This window comes from Gossypium arboreum, chromosome 3, assembly GCF_025698485.1.
Source record: "Gossypium arboreum isolate Shixiya-1 chromosome 3, ASM2569848v2, whole genome shotgun sequence".
Lineage (NCBI taxonomy): Eukaryota > Viridiplantae > Streptophyta > Magnoliopsida > Malvales > Malvaceae > Gossypium > Gossypium arboreum.
In genome coordinates, this window is record NC_069072.1 from 98,474,123 (window position 1) to 98,495,233 (window position 21,111).

A 21,111-nucleotide genomic window follows, 5' to 3' on the forward strand; every position below is an offset into this window, starting at 1 on the left:
GCGGTTTCTCAAATAATCTCCAAACCATTCATCCATCATCTCGAAGAAAGTAACTCTTGCCTCTTCCTATCCTTTAGACATAGGCCTTCTGCTACTACTAGAAATAGCTTGTTGTACGAAAGCTGGAGCATGGCTCTTGGCTCCCTCGGACTCATCTTGGGCTTGATTGGAAGACATTTACTATATTCAAATAGAATTAAAAACGGTTAAGAGATGTCACACCATCATAACTTGTATAATGGCATGTATAGCTATACTCAATACATGCTACGTTAGTCTGAGAATCGACTAAAACGTAGCTCTGATACCACTAAATGTAACACCCCTTATCCATACCCGAGAACAGGACAAGGTACGAGGCGTTACCAGATACATACTCGGACACTTTCAAAAAATACAGGTTATAAAATTTCATTCTAATTTAAAACTGACTAAACAACATCATAATGTGTTGATTCTGGACCTACAAGGTCCAAAACATACATTAAAAGTGATCTGGGACAAAACTAAGAACTATAGAAAATTTTAGAAAATTTACTAAGGTTATGCCTCACATGCCCGTGTAGAGGGAAAGCACATGCTTGTGTGCTTAGGGACACGCCCGCGTGTCCCACCCGTATTGAATTATTTGGATTTATTTTTCATTCTGAACCTACAGGGATTTTCACGCGGCCAAACACACACCCATCTCCCTAGCCCATGTCCCTCACATGACCTAGACATGCCTATGTCATTGCTCATGTCCAAAAACCCAGACATTCTATTTATGATGTCATCATTCATTTTGAGGTACACGGCTAAGGCACACGCCTGTGTGCTAGGCTGTGTCCTTCACACGGTCGTGTCTCTACTCGTGTGTTGACTACCATGCAAACTGACCTAAAATTTTAAGTTTAGGGGACACACAACCGGGCAACACACTCATGGGGGCTGACCGTGTGTCACACATGGCTTAGACACATGCCCGTGTATCTACCCGTGTGGACCTTTTTAGGGCTATTTTTCAAGCCTTTAGTCACCTCTATCATCCATACACACTTAGAGACTTCAATGGTATTTAACATGGCCTAATTATACTCTTAAACAACCTTGAAATAACTCATTGCATGTTAACCTCATCTCATCAGTTTAGTACATGCTAAATTATCCTTTTCGTATTAGGCATTAACATAGCACATTTTACATTTTACACTTAGGCCATATTATAACTATATGCCATTATATGCTTTGTTCACTCTCAAATTATTAGGTTCTATTTCAATCATCCAGTCATGATAAACCTCGTCATCATATCTCATGAAACATTTAAACATAGACATGCATCATTGGTAGGTTTACTACTTACATCAATATGAGCCATATCTCATGGCCATATACACAAAAAAAAAAAAAAACAAGTATACCATTTAGGCCCTTACATTGGCTAGCCAAATGACACATATAACAAAATAACCAAAAATCCTATACATGCCATTAAACAAAATGGAAGTATCTATATACCAAAGCAGGACAATTCGATAGTGTGTTGATTCTCCAACCGTCTTCCAATCTTCACGAGTCCACGAGCTCTATAAAACAGGGAAAAGAGAAGGGGGTAAGCATTTATATGCTTAGTAAGTTCGGACAACTAGAAAGTAAACTAACAGTTAATTAGCATACAACCATATTAGGCACTAATTCAAACAAGCATGAAATAGTTTCCCTATCACATGCACTCAATCATCAAGTTAGTCTCATAACAATACATCACATGCACTCAATCATCAAGTATCTATATACATCATGTCATCAATGCAATATTTTCATTTTTATTTCTCTTGTTAATCCCGTTGAATTTCTCGAAAATCTTGATGGATAGCCTAATTACCGTCAAGTTATACAAGTGATCATCTCTAGTTCGCACTCCCGTGAACCTTATATCTTATGGCGAGATTACTAGTCCAGGCTAAATTCCATGTAGTATTAACTCATAGAGTAATGTTGGGATTGCCAGTCCAGGCTAAATCCCTGTCTACAATAATTTCTCTCATAAGCTCAGATCTGAATTGCCAGTCCAGGTTGAATTCAGTCCTCAATCTGATTACCCATTCGGGCTAAATCCTTAATGCACCCATATTCTTCGTGAGGCTCTATCACTCAAGGAACACCCGTCCGGGCTAGATTCTTTCTATTTTGAGATCATCGAATTACCCGTCTAGGCTAAATCCTTTTCTACAACACATGCAAGATCTCATGTCATGTAAGCCAAAATTTATCCATCGGATTTCCCTTTCTATTTCAAACGGGACATTTATCATTTTTCCTTTACACAAGCACATTCATAAATTATCATGCAATGAATATCTAACTTTTCATACATTCAAGAACACGCATGTTTAACTATATTAACAGTTTACTTCGGGTTATACAAACTTACCTGGTAATTGCTTCAGTTTCGAATTTCGGTTATTCCGAAACCTTTCATTTTCCACGGTCGACCTCCTGAATTGGTTCCTCATGGTTATTGAGCTTGAAAATGTTGAAAACCCTAGCTATGGAGACCCTTAGAATTTCGGCAGCATGGAGAAGAAAATGAGCTAATTTTAGCTTGATTTTTCCCTTTTCATTTAGTTTATTACCAAATGACCAAAATGCCCTTCCTTACTAAACTTCCAAAATTTTCCATGCTTGCCCATTTTTGTCCAAAAACTTAGAAATTGGGAAAATTACTCTTTAAGGACCTCCAATTAATAATCAATAGCAATTTCATACTAATTGCTTCTAGAACCCAAGTTTTGCAATTTATTCAGTTTGGTCCTTAATTTCCAATTAGACACCTTAGACATAGAATTTCTTCATGAAACTTTAACACATGCTTATTTCCATATCCTAGATGTAACACCCCGTACCCGAGACCGTCGCCGGATTCTAACACGAGGTGTTAACAGACTTAATTCATTAATTAAACAGCTCAAACAATTTATTTTTAAAATTTCCAGTGAAGCTAGCAATCTGCATCATAGTCGCTTAAAAATTCATATCTCGAGTTCTGAAACTCGAAATCCAATTCCGTAAATTTTCCCTGGAACTAGACTTTTTCTAGAAAATCCATTTACAAACCGCCGATAATACCCAGCTAGCCCCAAGAAACTTCGAACCTCGGTTACATTTTTCAGTGGTTTCCAATCAACGGTGGCTGAAATCTTACTAGGATCAACCCGTATACCATCACCTGAAACAATATGACCCAAAAATCCAACTTCCCGGAGCCAAAATTCACTTTTAATAAACTTAGCATACAACTGCTTATCTTTCAAAGTTTGCAAAACTATCCTCAAATGCTCAGCATGCTCTGTCTCATCTTCTGAATAAATTAAAATATCATCTATAAACACCACAACAAATTTGTCCAAGTATGGCCGAAATATGCGATTCATTAAAGCCATAAACACAGCAAGAGCATTTGTCAACCGGAATGGCATAACTAAAAATTCATAATGATCGTACCTTGTTATAAAAGCAGTTTTAGGCACATCCGACTCTTTTACTCGCAGCTGGTAATACCCAGATCTCAAATCAATCTTTGAAAACCATGTCACTCCTTTTAGCTGATCAAACAAATCATCAATCCTTGGCAACGGATACTTCTTTTTGATTGTCACCTTGTTTAACTACCGATAGTCAACACACAATCTCATAGAACCATCGTTCTTTTTCACCAATAACACTGGAGCACCCCAAGGTGAAAAACTTGGTCTCACAAAGCCTTTATCAGTCAACTCTTGCAACTGTGACTTTAATTCTTTCAACTCTACTGGTGCCATTCTATATGGAGCAATCGAGATCGGAGCTGTTCGGTATCAAATCAATACCAAATTCTACTTCCGACATTGGAGGCAAACCCGCAATTCTTACGAAATCGTCGCAAATTCACACACAACCGGCATTGATTCAACTTTCTTTTCAACTTCTTTTGTATTAATTACATAAGCCAAATAAGCTTGATAACCCTTTCTCAAATACCTCTGAGACGACATCGAAGAAATCATACTAGATAATGCCTCTGATTTGTCTGGTTCAACCCACAGAATTTCACCACTTTCACACTTTAATTCTATAACCTTTTCTTTGCAATTTATTATAGCATCATGCAATGTCAACCAATCCATTCCCAAAATAACATCAAATTCATCAAAAGACAACAACATCAAGTCGGCCAGAAAGTAATGACCCCGAAACATTAAAGGGCATTTCTTGCATACTTTATCAACTATCACACATTTGCTTAATGGATTTGACACTCTAATCATAAATTCTGTGTTCTCAACAGGTATATTCATACTAGACACCAGTTTCATGCATACATATGAATGAGTAGAACCGGGATCAATCAAAGCAATAACATTAACATCATAAAGAGAAAATATACCAGTAATCACATCGGGTGATGAAGCATTTTCACGTGCCTTTATAGCATAAGTTCTAGCTGGAGCCCTTGCTTCAGATTTAGCTACTGAATCTCCGGCTACATTTTTGCTGCTTGCTTCATTTCTAGCTTTTCTCGAATATCTTCCCCCCGAGTCTGCACCACTAGCTTTTACATTCTAAAATTTTTCTTTCTCAGCTCTCTCTGGGTAGTCTCTAATAAAATGATCTGAAGAAAACATTCATTCACTCTACATGGGCCAAAATGATTTCTTCCACACCACTGGCACTCAGGCTTAACAAATCTCGTATTTCCCACACTAGCCGCAGAAGTAGTTTGAGATTTAGGAGCCACATTTTGCTTCTTAGAATTTCCATATGACTGTCCAGCCGAAACCTGTGAACGAGGATTCATATTTCTAGATTTTCTGGATTGCTGTGAGAATGAACTGCTCGTCGGTCGTTTCTTCCAATTTCTAGTCTCAACCTCTACCTTTTTCTTCTCTTTAAGTAGTTCTTCAGCCTTGCAAGCTCGATCAACCAGTACTACCATTTCTTTTAATTCAAGAATCCCAACAAATACTTTGATGTCTTCATTGAGTCCGTCTTCAAATTGTCTGCACATTTTAGCTTCTGTAGGAATATATTCTCTAGCATACTTACTCAACCTGACAAACCCCCTTTCGTATTCAGTAACTGTCATGTTCCCCTGCTTTAATTCAAGAAACTCTTTACGCTTCTGATAAATAAATCTTTCACTGATATATTTCTTTCGAAATTCTTCTTGAAAGAACTCCCAAGTTACTTTTTCTTTCGATACTACTGAAATCAATGTCTTCCACCAATGATAAGCTAAATCCCTCAACAATGATATAGCACATTTCAAGCATTCCTCAGGTGTACAAGACAATTCATCAAATACTCGAATAGAATTCTCGAGCCAAAACTCTGCTTTCTTGGCATCATCATCAATATTTGCCACAATTCTTCAGCCCGTTGTTTCTGGATTACATCAAGCGGAGTTCGTGAAATTTCATCAGATCTACACCTTGAGGCATCAGGGGTACAGGTTGAGGAATCGGGGGAGGTGGGGGAGGTTGTGCATTCGGGTTCGTACGAACGAACTCAGTATACCAGAGACTCATCATCTGGAGAAAGGCTTCCCGAGCCCCTTCTCCTCATCCTTGACCAATAGTAGGAGGTGGATTTTCAGTTGGCACCGTCCCTTCAGCCAGATTGGTGTATTACTCTCTACATCATCAGCTGCAACTGGATCGGGATCCATTTACTATAAAAAAATCATTTAAAAGGTCAGAAGTCGTAACACAATCACAATATATATATGACATGTATAGAAAAACCCGTACATACAACACATTAGTCCGAGAACCGACTAAACCTACTCTAATACCACCAAATGTAATGCCCCATACACGAGACCATCGCCGGAGTCGAACACGAGGTGTTAATAGACTTAATTCATTACTTAAACAGCTCAAACAATTTATTTTTAAAATTTCCAGTCAAGCTAGTAATCTGTGTCACAGTCGCTTAAAAATTCATATCTTGAGTTCTGAAACTCGAAATCCAATTCTGTAAATTTTACCTGAAACTAGACTCATATATCTATTTACTAATTTTTTTTCTAGAATTTTTAGTCAAGCCAATTAGTACAGTTTATTAGTTAAAGTCTCCCCTATTTCAGGGTTTGACTGCTCTGACCTCTATATATTACGAATCAGATATCTCTCTGTACAGAATTTCAATGACTATGAAGTTTATTTCTCTTAAAACTAGACTCAATAAGGAATCTGTACATATAAATAATGACTTCTAATTTTGTTTTTAAAATTTATGATGAATTGTTAAAGTCAGAACAGGGGATCCATAAATCACTCTGGCCCTGTTTCACAAAAATTCAAATATCTCAAAATATAATTTATATACCTGTTTTTTCAATCCATATCTAAATAGACTAATTAAGCTTCAATTTCATAACTTACTCATCATTTAATTCCATTTCTAATATTTTTAGTGATTTTTCAAATTTACATCATTTGTTCTTTGTCGATTACATTTTATGGCAAATTTCACTTTACTAAGGATTTTCATGGACTAAATAGCATTTTAAACATACATAACATCAAATATGACTTAGATTGGCCATTCCAATGGCTAATCATTTACAAACCCTTTTCTTACCAAACCATAGCCATATCATAAGATCAATTACACAAAGTGAGTGTTTTGCCATACATGCCACATTCAAAATACACAAGCCATTTTACCAATTTAAGCCTTTGGATAGTGTGAACGAGTCTTTGACCTATCCCGATTCTCAAGCATGCTTGTCAAAACTACAATGAAAGAAAAGGAGGGAATAAGCACAAATTCTTAGTAAGTTAACATGCAAATAGCAAGTAACATAATCACACAATCTCACATAAAACATCATTTGCATAAACAACACCAAGACATTCATGTTTCATTTACATTTAATATCTTTCTACGATTTCATCATACCAAGTTTTCAACCCGAGGGTTTAAGCACATACCTATCAAATTTTCTCATTTACCACACTTACCAACATGTCACCTTCGTTTTAGGCCTTCTTCTTATTCACTTAAGATTCACCCGTTGAACACATCGAATATAATTGAATCGCGGATCTCATGAACATAAGAGCCATACCCGCAGCTAGACAAACTCAATAGCCTGCGGAACTTATGTAGCCAAGCTACCATGTAACCCGCCCATAAGTGAACTCGGACTCAACTCAACGAGTTCGGAACTCAACCATCCTAGTGACATGTCACTTGTATTCTAATCTGTTCCCAAGGTTCAAACGGGCGTTTTCCTCGATCACACATCTTTGCCGTCTTCCATGAAATATTGAAATCGATACTTCGGTGATAGTTCATACTCATCAAGTAATTCACATAATTACATATTATTCAATAATAACCACAAAGCATAATATTTCATGATAATAATCAGCATCATATCATATAAACAACATTAAATTGCTTAAAATGACAATTGTGTTACTACATTTACACATGAACTTACCTCGGTACAAATTTATTAGCAATCGAGCCTATTCTTCGTAAACTTTATTTTTCCCTCGATCGCGACTTGAATCTTGTTTCTCTTGATCTATAATGGCAAATTAATCTTATTTAATACATACATTCATCAAAACAGCATTTAATACGAACTTTGGCAAAATTACATTTTTGCCCCTAAACTTTTGCATAATTACACTTTTGCCCCTAGGCTCAAGAATTAAACTTCATCCCTTATTCTTATGTTTTATGACATGCTGATCATTTTTCCCTTCTATGGCAACATCAAATTCACAGCCTAACATGTACTTATGACTATTTGGTATTTTTACCGATTAAGCCCTTTTACTCGTTTTCGCTTAAAACCGAGTAGTACAAGTTGTCTAAGATAATTTAAAACCTCATATTCTATCATAAAAAACCAAAATACACAAATTTCACCTATGGGTATTTTTCCAAATATGAACCCTAGGTTGAATTATTGCTAGCATAAGCTTAATCGAAGCTCTTGGGATTCCAAAAACGTAAAGAACATTAAAAACGGGGCTTGGAATCACTTACTATGGAGCTTGGAAGCTTGAAACAAACCCTAACTATGGAGAACCCTTGAAATTTCGGCCTAATGAAGAAGATGGACAAAAATTGGCTTTTAATTTTGTTTTTAATTCATTTTAATAACTAAATGACCAAAATGGCCTTACTACTAAACTTTCCAAAAAATTCCATCCATGTCCAATTTTTGTCCATAGACTTAGAAATTGGTCAAATTTCTATTTAAGACCTCCTCATTAATATTCCAAAACAATTTCATACTAAAAACTCCTAGAATGCAAGTTTTGCAAATTATTCGATTTAGTCCTTAATTTCAATTTAAGCACTTTAGGCATAGGATTTCATCACGAAATTTTCACACGATCATGCAATCATATCATAAACATCAAAATAATTATTCCTATCTCAGATTTGTGGTCACGAAACTACTATTTTGATTAGGCCCTAATTTGGGATATTACACTAGACCTCATAATGATCATAAAATAATTATTTTAATGTAAGATTTGTGGTCCTGAGACCACTATTTTGACTAGGCCCTAATTCAGGATGTTACATATTTCATTCATATAGTTGCATGTTAGGATAAATCACATCAGGGATCATTGCATTTAGTTTAATATATTTTAATCATCACTTCTCAATTATATTGTTTTAATTTATCAAATTATTAATATAATTTTACAAATTAATTGACTTAACACAAATACAATCCTTGCGGAGATGATAACTAGATACTTACTTATTACTTGATAACGACTGTGTACACTTGCACAAACTCGAGCGTTGCATCAGGGATCGACAACATTGGTGAAAAGTTGATTTGTTATTATTCTTGTTATTTTTGCTAAAGTAGTTAATTTGTATTTTATTTGATTTTTTAGGTTTGTATTAGTGAATGAGAAGAAGTTTTTAAGAGGATACATAATATTGTTTTGATCATGAAATTTAAAGGTCGTTAAGGCGAAGAAGAAAAGAGTTAATAGAAATGGAGAGGATTATAAATGATCCAATAAGAGGAGATCAGGTACTTTAGAATGCAAAGAATGCTGATATTCCTCAAATTATAGATGATAGAGACAAACCCATCAGAGAACATGTAGTGCCTATTTTGGATGATCAAAATCCAGGAATTGTTAGGCCTCATATTAAAGCTCAACACTTTGAATTAAAACCAGTAATGTTTTAGATGCTGCAAACGGCAGGGTAGTTTAATGGTCTACCTACTGAAGATCCCATATTGCATTTGAGACTTTTTCTTGTAGTTTGTGACTCATTCAGGCAACAAGGTGTTTTCGAAGAATCCCTTGGATTAAAATTGTTCCATTATTCACAGCGAGATCGTGCCAAATCATGATTGACTGCATTACCATCAGATACGGTGGCATTTTGGTATGAACTGTGTCAGAGATTTCTACTTAGGTACAATCCTCCCAACAGGAATGCCAAGCTTAGGAATGATATTACATCGTTCAAGCAATCTAAAGATGGAACATTATATGAAGCTTGGGAACATTTCAATGAACTAATTAGAAAATGCCCAATGCATGGTTTTGAGCATTGGACATAGATAAAAATGTTCTACAACGGATTAAATTCTCATAAGAGAATGGTGGTGGATACATCTACTAATGGGACGTTGCTTGACAAATCCTACAATGAAGAATACAAAATTTTGGAACGAATAGCAAATAATGACTATCAATACCCCATTACCGGAGTTGGTATTGGTAGAAGAGTTTCTGGAAAAATGGAACTTGATGCGACCACATCGCTAACAGCTCAGGTATCATATTTAACAAATATGATTAAAACTCTAAAAAAAACCCTCTACAATACAGAAGATAAATGTGGTAGAATTAGCATGCATATACTGTGGAGAAAATCATGTTTTTGATGAATGCCCATCTAATCCTGCCTCTGCGTATTACTTGGGGAATTTTAATCATAGCAAAAACAATCCTTACTCCAGCACATATAATCAAGGGTGGAAACAACATCCAAATTTCAACTAGAGTAATCAGGGAATGAGAAATGCTAGCAATGTTAATCGACAAAATATGGCTGGTGTATGACCTAGATACATTCAACTAATGCCAGTGCAAAATGTACAACAAAGTTCATAATCTTCAACATCAACTATGGAAACTCTATTAAAAGAGTATATGGATACGAATGATGCAATCATTTAGAGCTAGGTAGCTTCCTTAAGAGCATTGGAAAATCTAATGGAAAATTGCCATTGTATTAAGTTCCGGGCTATAAGGAGCATTGTCTAGTGACACAAAAATTTCTCGATCTCAAGAAAAGGAACAATGTAAGGCCATAACACTCTGGAGTGACACTCAGCTGCCAAGAGTTGTGGCTGATGCCTCTACTGAGAAGGAAAGTTCAAAAGTTCCTAAAAGCACAACTTTTATGTTAATAGTGGAACAAAAAAAAGAATGTGAGTAAATAGAAACATACAGAAGCCAATTCATTTTGAAAAGCCAATACAAATGTCATGGAAAAACAACCTCAAGAAATGGAAGAAAGGCCATCACCATATTTTCCCCATCATTTCCAAAAGTTGAAACAATGTGCTCTATAACGCCCCGATTTTTGGGCCTAAAAGTATTGGGCCTTAAGTCTGGGTTCGGGTAAAAGACAGCCCGAATAATTTGGATGTTATCACTATTATTATTTTTATTATCATTATTTTTTATATTTAGTGTAGTAATTAAATAAATTACTAAGGGTATATGGCGGCTGGGAAGGAATTAAAGGTCCAGGGTTCAATTTGCAAGCTAGGCATATTGTTACTTTTTAATTTTAGGCATGTGCCGGGCATGTGGTCACTTAAGTGAATTTCAGCAAGGGCCTTAGGGAGGTTGGGCCGATTGTTTTAGTTGATATTAGGGTTAGGTTCTTTTCTTTTTCTGTCTTGGAGAATTAGGGTTAGCCACCTGAAAGCTTTCACTGTCATTCATCCTTTTTAAGTTCTCACAAAAGCCGAAAACGCAAATTCCTTCTCCTTGGTGCCGAGTTCTTCTTCCTCTCTTTTTCCTCCATTTTCCTTCTTCCTTTTTTCTTTTTCTTTTAGCTGAAACCTTCTGATCACCTTACTTACCTCCTCTATCGATCCCATCCTCCACAAAACCTCCATAGATGATTGCCATAAAAGCCGAAATCCCGAAAACTCACTTCTTGTGACGATTACTCCAAGCCAAAATCCTTTAGTTATTTTTGTTTTTTTTTATCAACTTTCATCTTTTCTAAACCCTTAGTATCTATCGGCAACATTACTTCAAATTTATAGCCTCAAATCATCATCTTCTTCATCACTTAAAAAGCCGAAATACCATAGACTTAGGGACTTATAGCCGAAACTCGAATCTCCTGAATTCGAGTTCTACTATCATTTAGAGGATAGATCTGCATCAAATCTGCGTATAAATCAAAGAGGAATAAGTGGTAAGTGCTCATCACCTCAAATCTAGTCTTATTTTACAATTTAGAAAAGCTAAAGTCCCTAAAATCTAGGGAGGCTGTCGATTTGGGCATAGGGCTTTAAGGGTCTTTAACTGACAATTTCTTTTGGTGATTAGTGTCTTCTAGAGGTTTGATCGAAGGCTTGGATCTTTGGAACAACTAGACTTAGATCTAGTCATCGGTTTTCGGCAAAAAGGTAAGATTCTAAAGGCTTTAGGGGCATGGCTCGAATATGGGTTGCTGAATATTGGGATTGGTTGTTGTTGTTTGCAATCTAAGAATTGTGGTAATCAATTGTAGGACATTGTAAGGGATCTCAAAAGTAGTCATCGCGAAATAGGTGTGTATCGAACACCCTCTCATAACTCAATTCGGCAAAAGCCGAAATGCCGAAATTCCGGCATTTCGTGGGCTTGTGAGTGTGCGAGTGCTCACAAGATGTTTAGAATTCATTAGATCTGAAATCGCAAAGTGGTAAGTTAGTCGTGTGTGAAATTTCGTGCACTTCGATAATTGGGCCTCGATAGGCTAAAACTGGGCCAAATGGGCTTATAGGCTCATACGGGTTAACAAATAAAAAATATAATATAAAAAAAGGCAATAAGTATGTTCTATTAGACTGTAGAATTGAAACTGTTTAAACTGGTAAACTGGTCATAAAACTTGTGTTAAATGGGCTTAAATGGCTAATGGACACTATAGGCCCCATTAGGGGTTTTAGGGCCCAATGGCTAAAATTGTGAAATTGAGATAAATAAATTACTGCGATGACAAATGGGCTAGTAGGGACAGTAACATTCGTGAGAAACCTTAAAACTGATAAAATTACTGAAATACCTTTATAGGTGGAAAATTTACAAATTTACCCCTAGGAGCAAAATTACTAATATACCCCTAGGGTTAAGGTTGACCTGAATGCATGTTTGACTGTTACTATTTACTGCATGCCATGTGTTTATTATTATCTGATGCATGGGACTGGGTTATTGATGGAGGAAGTACTGAAAGTGGCTTGACCACGTACTGGAGGCTTTGCCTCAACTTAATGATATCTGAGCAGCTATGCCGCAACTGTGGAGTGTAGGGCTAGGTGGGTTGAGCTATTCCCCACATGGAGTGTAGGGCTGGTACGGGTGGAGTGTAGCGGTTGGTTATAGGCTGGGTTGGGCTTGCATACAAGAATATGTCTGTTCTGGAATGGAATAGGCCTATGGGCCATACTGTTATCTGAAAATAGGCTAAGGCCCAGTTTACTGTATTCTGAAAAGGGCTTCGGCCCAGTACCCACTATTATCTGAATTGGGCTTAGGCCCAATGGGCTTGAGCTGACTTGGGCTTTGGATGGGTTTTCCATACACACTGAGTTTTCCAAACTCACCCCCTTTCTCTTCCATCCTTGCACGTGAGCCCGAGTTGGTGGACTTGGAGCTGGGCGGGATTTAAAGTGGCCACGAAGATTAAATTTTTGGTTTTTAAATAAGTTTCAATTAGCTTCCTTTTAAATTTCGCATTTATTTTTTATTATTTCTATTTTGGTTAAAGTTGTAATAAGGCCGCTCTATTATTTTTATTTTGGGTTTTTAAATTGGTTAGCTCTAAGGTGCATTTTATAAAAGTTACTTATTTTCAAAATATCACGATAACCGAGCAAAGCTTCCGCAACGTAAATGTTTTCAAAGGAAATAAATATTTTAAATAGATTTAAACTTAATTTGTTGTTCGTGGACAAGTAATAAGCTTAAAGTGTCGCAACAGATGTGTGCATGTCTAGGATTGGATCATGGAAGAGCTAGGTACTTAAGCAGCCTAATTGACTCACCTCCTCTTTTCTTGAACCCTACCTGGTGCGCAGCTCCCATTCACTTTAATTCAAAACGAACATATTCTTGAAACACTAAGAAAGATTTTAGATAAAACATGACTTCTCTAATAATGCTTCAATGTGACACGCCATATTCGGTCGTAACGTCTAGGCCGGGTTTGGGGTGTTACATGCTCAATTTAAGAAATTTATGGATGTCTTAAAGCAATTACACATCAACATACCTTTGGTGGAAGCATTACAACAAATGCTTAACTATGTGAAATTCATGAAAGATATCCTATCCAATAAGAGAAGGTTAGGGGAGTTTGAAATCGTTGCACTTCTGAAAGGTGCACAACAATGCTAAAGAACAAACTGCCACCAAAATTAAAATATCTAGGGAGTTTCACTAACCTTTCTTAATTGGAAACCATTATGTAGGTAAAGCATTATGCGATTTAGGTACAAGTATGAATCTAATGCCTATGTTTGTTTTCAAGAAAACTGGAATAGGAAAGGCAAGACCTACTACAATCATACTACATCTAGCTGATAGAGCATATGTCTATCTAGAAGGTAAAATTGAAGACGTACTTGTAAAAGTTGACAAGTTCATCTTTCCAGCTGATTTTATTATTCTGGAATGTGAAGAAGATAAAGAGGTACCTATAATACATGGATGACCTATCTTAGCAACTGGTAGAACATTGATTGATGTACAGAAAGGTGAGCTGACCATGAGAATTAATGATCAATAGTTGACATTTAATGTGTTTGGTGCTTTAAAGTGTGTAGACCCAGGCGAAAAATGCTATGTTGTTGAATTTGTTAACATTGTAAGTCAGGAATGCAGGACATATGCTCCACAATTCTAATGCAAGCTCTGTTGAACTAACTGAAGCAGAATTTACTAAAGAATTTAGAGAACTGATGCAAATTCAACAATCTGGAAATGGATTTAGAAGGAGCTTTGAATCATTAGACTTATCAGATCGATCTTTCAACCCTCCTCGCTCGCCAATAGAAGATCTATCTGTACTGGAATTGAAGCCATTACCAGTTCATCTGAAGTACGCTTACTTGGGAGATAATGATACACTGCCTAAAGTTACCTCCGCTAAGCTTACACCAGTCCAGGAGATGTAATTACTAAAGGTCTTAAAAAAAATCCAAGAAAGCTTTAAGATGGTCAATTGCAAATATCAAAGGAATTAGCCCAGCAATTTGCATGCACAAAATAATACTTAAAAATTTCCATAGAAAATCTATTCAATAGTAAATGAGACTGAATCCTATCATGAAGGAAATAGTTAAGAAGGATATTATCAAATAGTTGAATGCTGGAATTATATATCTGATTTCTGATAGTTCTTGGGTGAGCCCTATTCAAGTTGTACCCATGAAAGGATGAGTCACAGTAGTCAGTAATGATAATAATGAACTCATTCCCACACATACTGTCACAAGTTGGAGAGTTTGTATAGATTATCGAAAACTCAACAAAGCAACGAAGAAGGACCATTTCCCTCCGCCTTTTGTAGATCAGATGCTGAATAGACTAGCAGAGAAAGCCTTTTACTATTTTTTAGATGGCTACTTAGGGTACAACCCAATTGCTATATCTCCTACTAATGAAGAAAAGACTATATTAGCTTGTCCTTATGGAACATTTGCTTTTAGAAGAATGCCATTTGGGCTATGTAATGCCTCGACAACCTTCCAGCATTGCATGATGGCAATATTTTTCAACATGGTGGGGAAGTTACTTGAAGTATTCATGGATGATTTCTCAGTGTTTGACAACACTTTTGAAGATTGGTTAACAAATTTAGAGTTAGTACTTTGTCGATGTTAAGAAACAAATTTGGTACTGAATTGGGGAAAATGCCACTTAATGGTTTATAAAGGCATTATTTTGGGCCACAAGATTTCATAGCAAGGAATTATCGTCGACAAAGCAAAAATAGAAGTCATTGAAAAGTTGCCACCACTTACTTTTGTGAAAGGAATCAGAAGCTTCCTAGGTCATGTTGGATTTTACTATCGCTTCATCAAAGAATTTTCTAAGATATCCAAACCGCTATATCAATTATTGGAGAAAAACATACCATTTCATTTTAACAAGTTATGCTCAAAAGCATTCGAAAAGTTAAATAAGTGATTAATTACAGCACCTATAGTCACTGCACCAGAGTGGACTCTACCATTCGAACTAATGTGTGATGCAAGTGACTTTGCTGTCGGAGCAATGCTGAGAAAAAGAAAACCAAGATGTGTCATGCTATATATTATGCCAGTTGCACGCTGACAGATTTACAACTCAATTACACCACCAGGAGAAAGAATTGTTAGCAGTGGTGTTTGCCTTTGAAAAATTTAGAGCTTATTTAGTGGGCACCAAATTCATAGTTTATATAGATTATTCTACCATCAAATACGTGGCGACGAAAAAAGAGGCCAAACCCAGACTCATTAGATGGATATTGTTACTGTAAAAATTTGATTTGGAAACCAAATATAGGAAAGACACTGGAAATCAAGTAGCTGATCACTTGTCACGATTGGAAGTAGGGAATAATTATGGTGATAGTTAAATGATTAAAGTCGAATTCCTTGATGAGAAGTTATTGTTGGCTATGGCATTGCTATGGTTTGCTGATATTATGAACTTTTTAGTCAGTGAGTTGCTCCCACCTACGCTCAATCATCAAGGACAAAGTAAATTCTTTCATGATGTCAAGCAATATTAATGGGATGAGCCATTTCTATTCAAGCAGTATGCAGATCAAGTAATTTGGAGATGAAATTCAAAGTATTCTATATCACTGTCATTTTGAACCTTATGGCTAACATTTTGGAAGCATGCGAACAGCTACAAAGGTTTTCCAATCTGTGGCCCACCATGTTTAAAGATGCTCATGAGTCCTGTCAAAGATGTGATCCCTGTCAAAGAACTGGTAACTTATCAAGGAGACACGAAATGCCATTGCAAAATATTTTAGAGGTGGAATTATTTGATGTGTGGGGAATTGATTTCATGGGTCCATTTCCACCATCATGGGGAAAAATTTACATTTTTATCATTGTGGATTATGTCTCAAAATGGGTTGAAGCTGTGTATTTACCTACAAATGATGCCAAATTAGTTCTGAGATTCCTGTATACAAATATTTTTACCAGGTTTTGTACCCCTCATGTCTTAATTAGTGATGAAGGTTTACATTTTGACTACAGATTAGTTGCCAACGCTCTGAACATATATGAGGTTAAACATAAAATTGCCATGACATACAACCCACAGACAAATGGACAAGCTAAAATTTTCAATAAAGAAATCAAGTAAATTCTGGAGAAAGCTGTCAATCCCAACCGCAAGGATTGTGTCAGCGAGGTTGGGTGAAGCTTTGTAGGCTTATTGTACAACTTTCAAGATACCATTGGGAATGTCACCTTTCAAGCTTGTTTATAGTAAACCATGTCATTTTCAAGTAGAGCTAGAACACAAAGCATTTTGGGCAATCAATATAATAAACTTGGACTGGGGTGTTGCTACCAATCATTGCTTACTGAAGCCTAATGAGATGTAACCGCTTTCAGTGAAATTAGAACAATGGTTTTGGGACCATAAATCTGATGTGAGAATATTTATTTTATTATTATTTTAATGTCTACAGCATGTTAGTATTATCCTATAAAAATTTCGTTAAGAAATTTTACCGTTTACATGCTTAATTCGATAAAAAGGACTAAATTGCAAAGGGTGCAAAATTAGAGTTCTATAAGCTAAAGGCACTAAATAACTAAAGAACTTAAATGCATGAGTACTTGAATGGTAATTAGACCATTTTTTATTTGAGTGGACAAAGGTGGACATTAAATAGGTGAATTTTAAGTTAAAAACAAAGGCTAAATTTGTAATTCATCAAATAAGTTAAGTAAAATAAATATAAACAAAAGCTATCATCTTTGTCTTGTTTCTCTTCCACAGAAAATTAGGGTGAAAAAACACCATTGAAGAAGCTTAAAGGTTCGACTACATCTCATAGCTTGCATGGTATGATTTTTTATCCGGTTTTTAATGATTTCTATGTTTTTAGAGTCGTTGTAGCTTAATCTAGCTAGCGCAGGGTCTAATTTGTAAAACTGTTAAAAGATTAAAGTTTTGCCATGAATGAATTCATGTTGTTTGTGAAGCTTGATGGTAGAAAATGAATATTTTTTGTTAAATAAACAACTTTAGTAAAGTGATTTTGGTTGAAAATGTCAATTAGGGATTTATTTGTAAATTTTGTAAAATATGTGGTGGAAATTGTGAAACAATGAAATGTATGAGCCTACATGAAATTTGGCTAGACTTGGGTAAGGATGAATTTGCAAGAATTTCATTTTATGAGCTTAAGGACTAAATTGTAAGAAATTAAAACAAAAGAGGCAAGAGAATAATTTTGTAAAACTATGAATTTGGATTGAATTGAATAGAATGATTGCTAAATGAATTGAATTTATTCATTTAGATTAAGATAGACCTCTTACAACTTTAGATCGGGGCAAAGATAAAGTTTTGGACTAATCGATTCCGTATCTATGATTTATCGTTGAGGTAAGTTCGTATGTTTCAATAGCATTTTAAATTTATGTTTTAATGCTATCATGTTATATTATCATATTATGTTTTGGCAGAAAAATCCAAAGGCATATCGATGATCATCGATCAATGAAAAGGGATGTTTTGACCATCGATTATGAAAATGGATAGTTTTACTATCGACTATGAAAAGGGACGATGACGACCATTGAAAATGAAAAGGGATGGTTACGACCATCGTTAGCACACTTCATGCGAGCTTCGGTAAAGGATTTCGATACAATTTACTTGTTATTATGGAAAGGAAGAAAATATTTGTATTCATAATTATGGATAGTATGAGTTCATATGATTTATGCTTAGGAAATTTATCTTATCATGTGTTGATTTTGAAGTTATGTGATTAAACTAATTTGGGTTAATGGTGATGCTTAGGCTTGTGCCAAGCTTGTGTTGGATTGATCCATATTTATTTTAAGCTTATGCATTGTAAATGTAAGCATTGTTTATGAATTACAAACTTATTAAGAATTATATGCTTACTTTGAGTTCTTTTTCTATGTTTTATAGTTAATCGAAAGCTTGTTCAGGTTAGAAGATTGTTAGAGACCTATCACACTATCTAACAGCTATATCAGCAGATTTTGATGTTTTTATGTACCAGTCTATTTTCAGTGAAATCGGAATAGTGGCTTCGGGACCACAAATTAGAGTTAAAAAAAATTATTTTAATGTCATTGCATGGTCTGCGTTATGATAAGAAGGATGTATGAAAATTTCGATAAGAAAATTTTACCGATTATGTGTTTAATTAGGAAAAGGACCAAATTGTATAAAATGCAAAAGTTGAGTTCTAGTAGCTAAAAGGATCAAATAGCTGTGGAATTCAAAATAAGAGGTCATTATATGGTAATTAGACAATTAAATAAATGTTAGTAGATATTTTTAGTGATTCATCCACGGAAAATTAGAAAAAGAAAAGGATAAAATTGGAAAGTTGAAAAATTAAAAGATGATAAATAAATAAATATCAAATAACATCATTTTATATCATCTTCTTCCTTAATGGAAACCCTAGAGAGAGAAAGGAAACTAATCAAGATTAATTAGGTATGTTTTCTTGTCCCATTTTTAGTAATTTTAATATTTTTGAGATTAAAATAGCTTAGTTTATTTATTTTGGGAATTAATTTGAAAAAGATATCAAAGAATAGAAGTTTTTCCATGGATGAATATGCTGAAAATTTGAAATTTATGGTAGAAAATGAAAACAACTTTTGTAAAATGAATTTTGATGAAATTATGATTTAGGGACTAAATTGTAAAGATGTAAAAGTTATGGAAAAATTCTAAATTTTTGTGAAATACATGTGCTATAAATGTTAAATGAAAATTTCGGTTAGGCTTGGAACAAGGATTTAATTGCATGAATTTCATTTTCCGAGGCTAGGGACAAAATTGTCATTTATGAAAAGTGTAGGGGCAAAATGGTAATTTTTCCTAGAATGTGAATTGAATGTAAGTGAGTATCAAAATGGATTAAATCGATGTTAAATTCATTTATATAGGTCTGGAAAGATCAAATAAAGAATTAGATCGAGGAAAAGAAAAGGTGTCGAATTAGTAGACTTTTATATATGAACAAGTGTTGAGGTAAGTTCGTGTAAGTTAATTAAGTACATTATTATGTTTGAGTTGAATGTTGTATTTTTTGAATTGTATAAATGATTAACGTATGAAAATAATCACATGCTTGATACTATTTGAAAAATAATAAGTTGAATTTGAATAATGAAATGCGATGGCTTCAGTATTTTCCCGTACTGATTATAGTCCTGCATATGTTGCGGACATTATAGCTGAGACAAGCATCCTGATAAAAGCCCTCTCGAGTGTCTTGTTATATAGTTCCTGCGAGCATTTTGATCGGTAGTGATTCTGCATGTGTTGTGCACTACTGCAGCTCTTTGTGAGCGTCTTGTTACATGATTCGATTAGTTGTGATCCAACATAAATTGCGAACACAAACGCAGCTCTTTGTAAGCATCCTAATATAGGCTCTTATGAGCTTCTTGACATGGCTCGATTGAACTCTCTGTTAAATTGCTATCCAGTGCTCTTTGATATTAACTTTTCGGAGTTACCTGTTAAGCTCAATGAGCTTTTTGTTCTAAACTCTTATGAGTTTCCTGTTTAGCCCGGACATGCTTCCTATTATACGGCTCATCTGAGCATCCTGATATGTGGCTCGAGCGTGTGCTTCATGATTATGTGCCCTAATGGGTACCCCTAAACATGAATTGATGGATCACTAATGTAACACCCCTTACCCGTATCCATCGCTGGAATAGGGTTACAGAGCATTACTGGAGTTTATAGAACCGTTACAGATAATTTATGCCATTTACTATTCATATATGAAACTATTCATATTGTCCCTTTAATAGACCTTCAAGGCCCAATTTGAACATTAGAAACAAGGACTAAATTAGAATCTCAGACAATTTTTCGCAAAATTCAAAATTTTTTTCCTTATATACAGAGGTCACACACTCGTGTGAGTAGGCCATGTGGCTTACACGACCATGTAACATCCCGAATTAGGGCCTAGTCAGAACAGTAGTTTCGAGACCACAAATCCTAAGATAGAAATAATCATTTTATGATTCTTATGAGGTTTATGTTATGAATGCATGCTTGTGTGAAAGTTTCGTGAAGAAATTCTATGCATAAAATGTCTAATTGCATTTTAGAGACCAAATTGAATAAATTACAAAACTTGCATTCTAGAAGCTTTAAGCATGAAATTGCATTACATATTGAATTAGAGGGTTATCAATTTGACCAATTTCTATAATTTTGGACAAAAATGAACATGCAGAGGAAAAATGTACAAGAGAAACCCTAGGGGTATTTTGGTCATTTGTTAATTAAAAGAATAAATAGGGACTTGAAGCATTTTTAAAGTCTTTGAAGCATGATCTGCCCATTTCTAGCTATATATTTTAAGATAGGATTCATGTATAAAATTTGACCCATGTGTGACATGCATGTATTTTGATGATTAATGGAGAAGTATGAATGTTTGAGGCATGATAAACATATTTTACTGGGTGATTTTTAGTGAAAACACCTAAACAAGGGACTTGTTTGTAAAAGTGTAAAAGAGAATAGTAATAATGTGAATAAAATAAAATATAGGCTGATATGAGCATAGTTAAGGTTCGGC

General features: G+C 35.2%; 1 non-coding gene across 1 annotated transcript; it reads right to left on the reverse strand.

The window, feature by feature from the left end:
- Nucleotides 1-9,469: 9,469 nt before the first annotated feature.
- Nucleotides 9,470-9,576, reverse strand: LOC128291035 (small nucleolar RNA R71). Its single transcript, XR_008280812.1, has one exon. It is a non-coding gene; the product is annotated as a small nucleolar RNA R71 (small nucleolar RNA).
- Nucleotides 9,577-21,111: the final 11,535 nt, after the last annotated feature.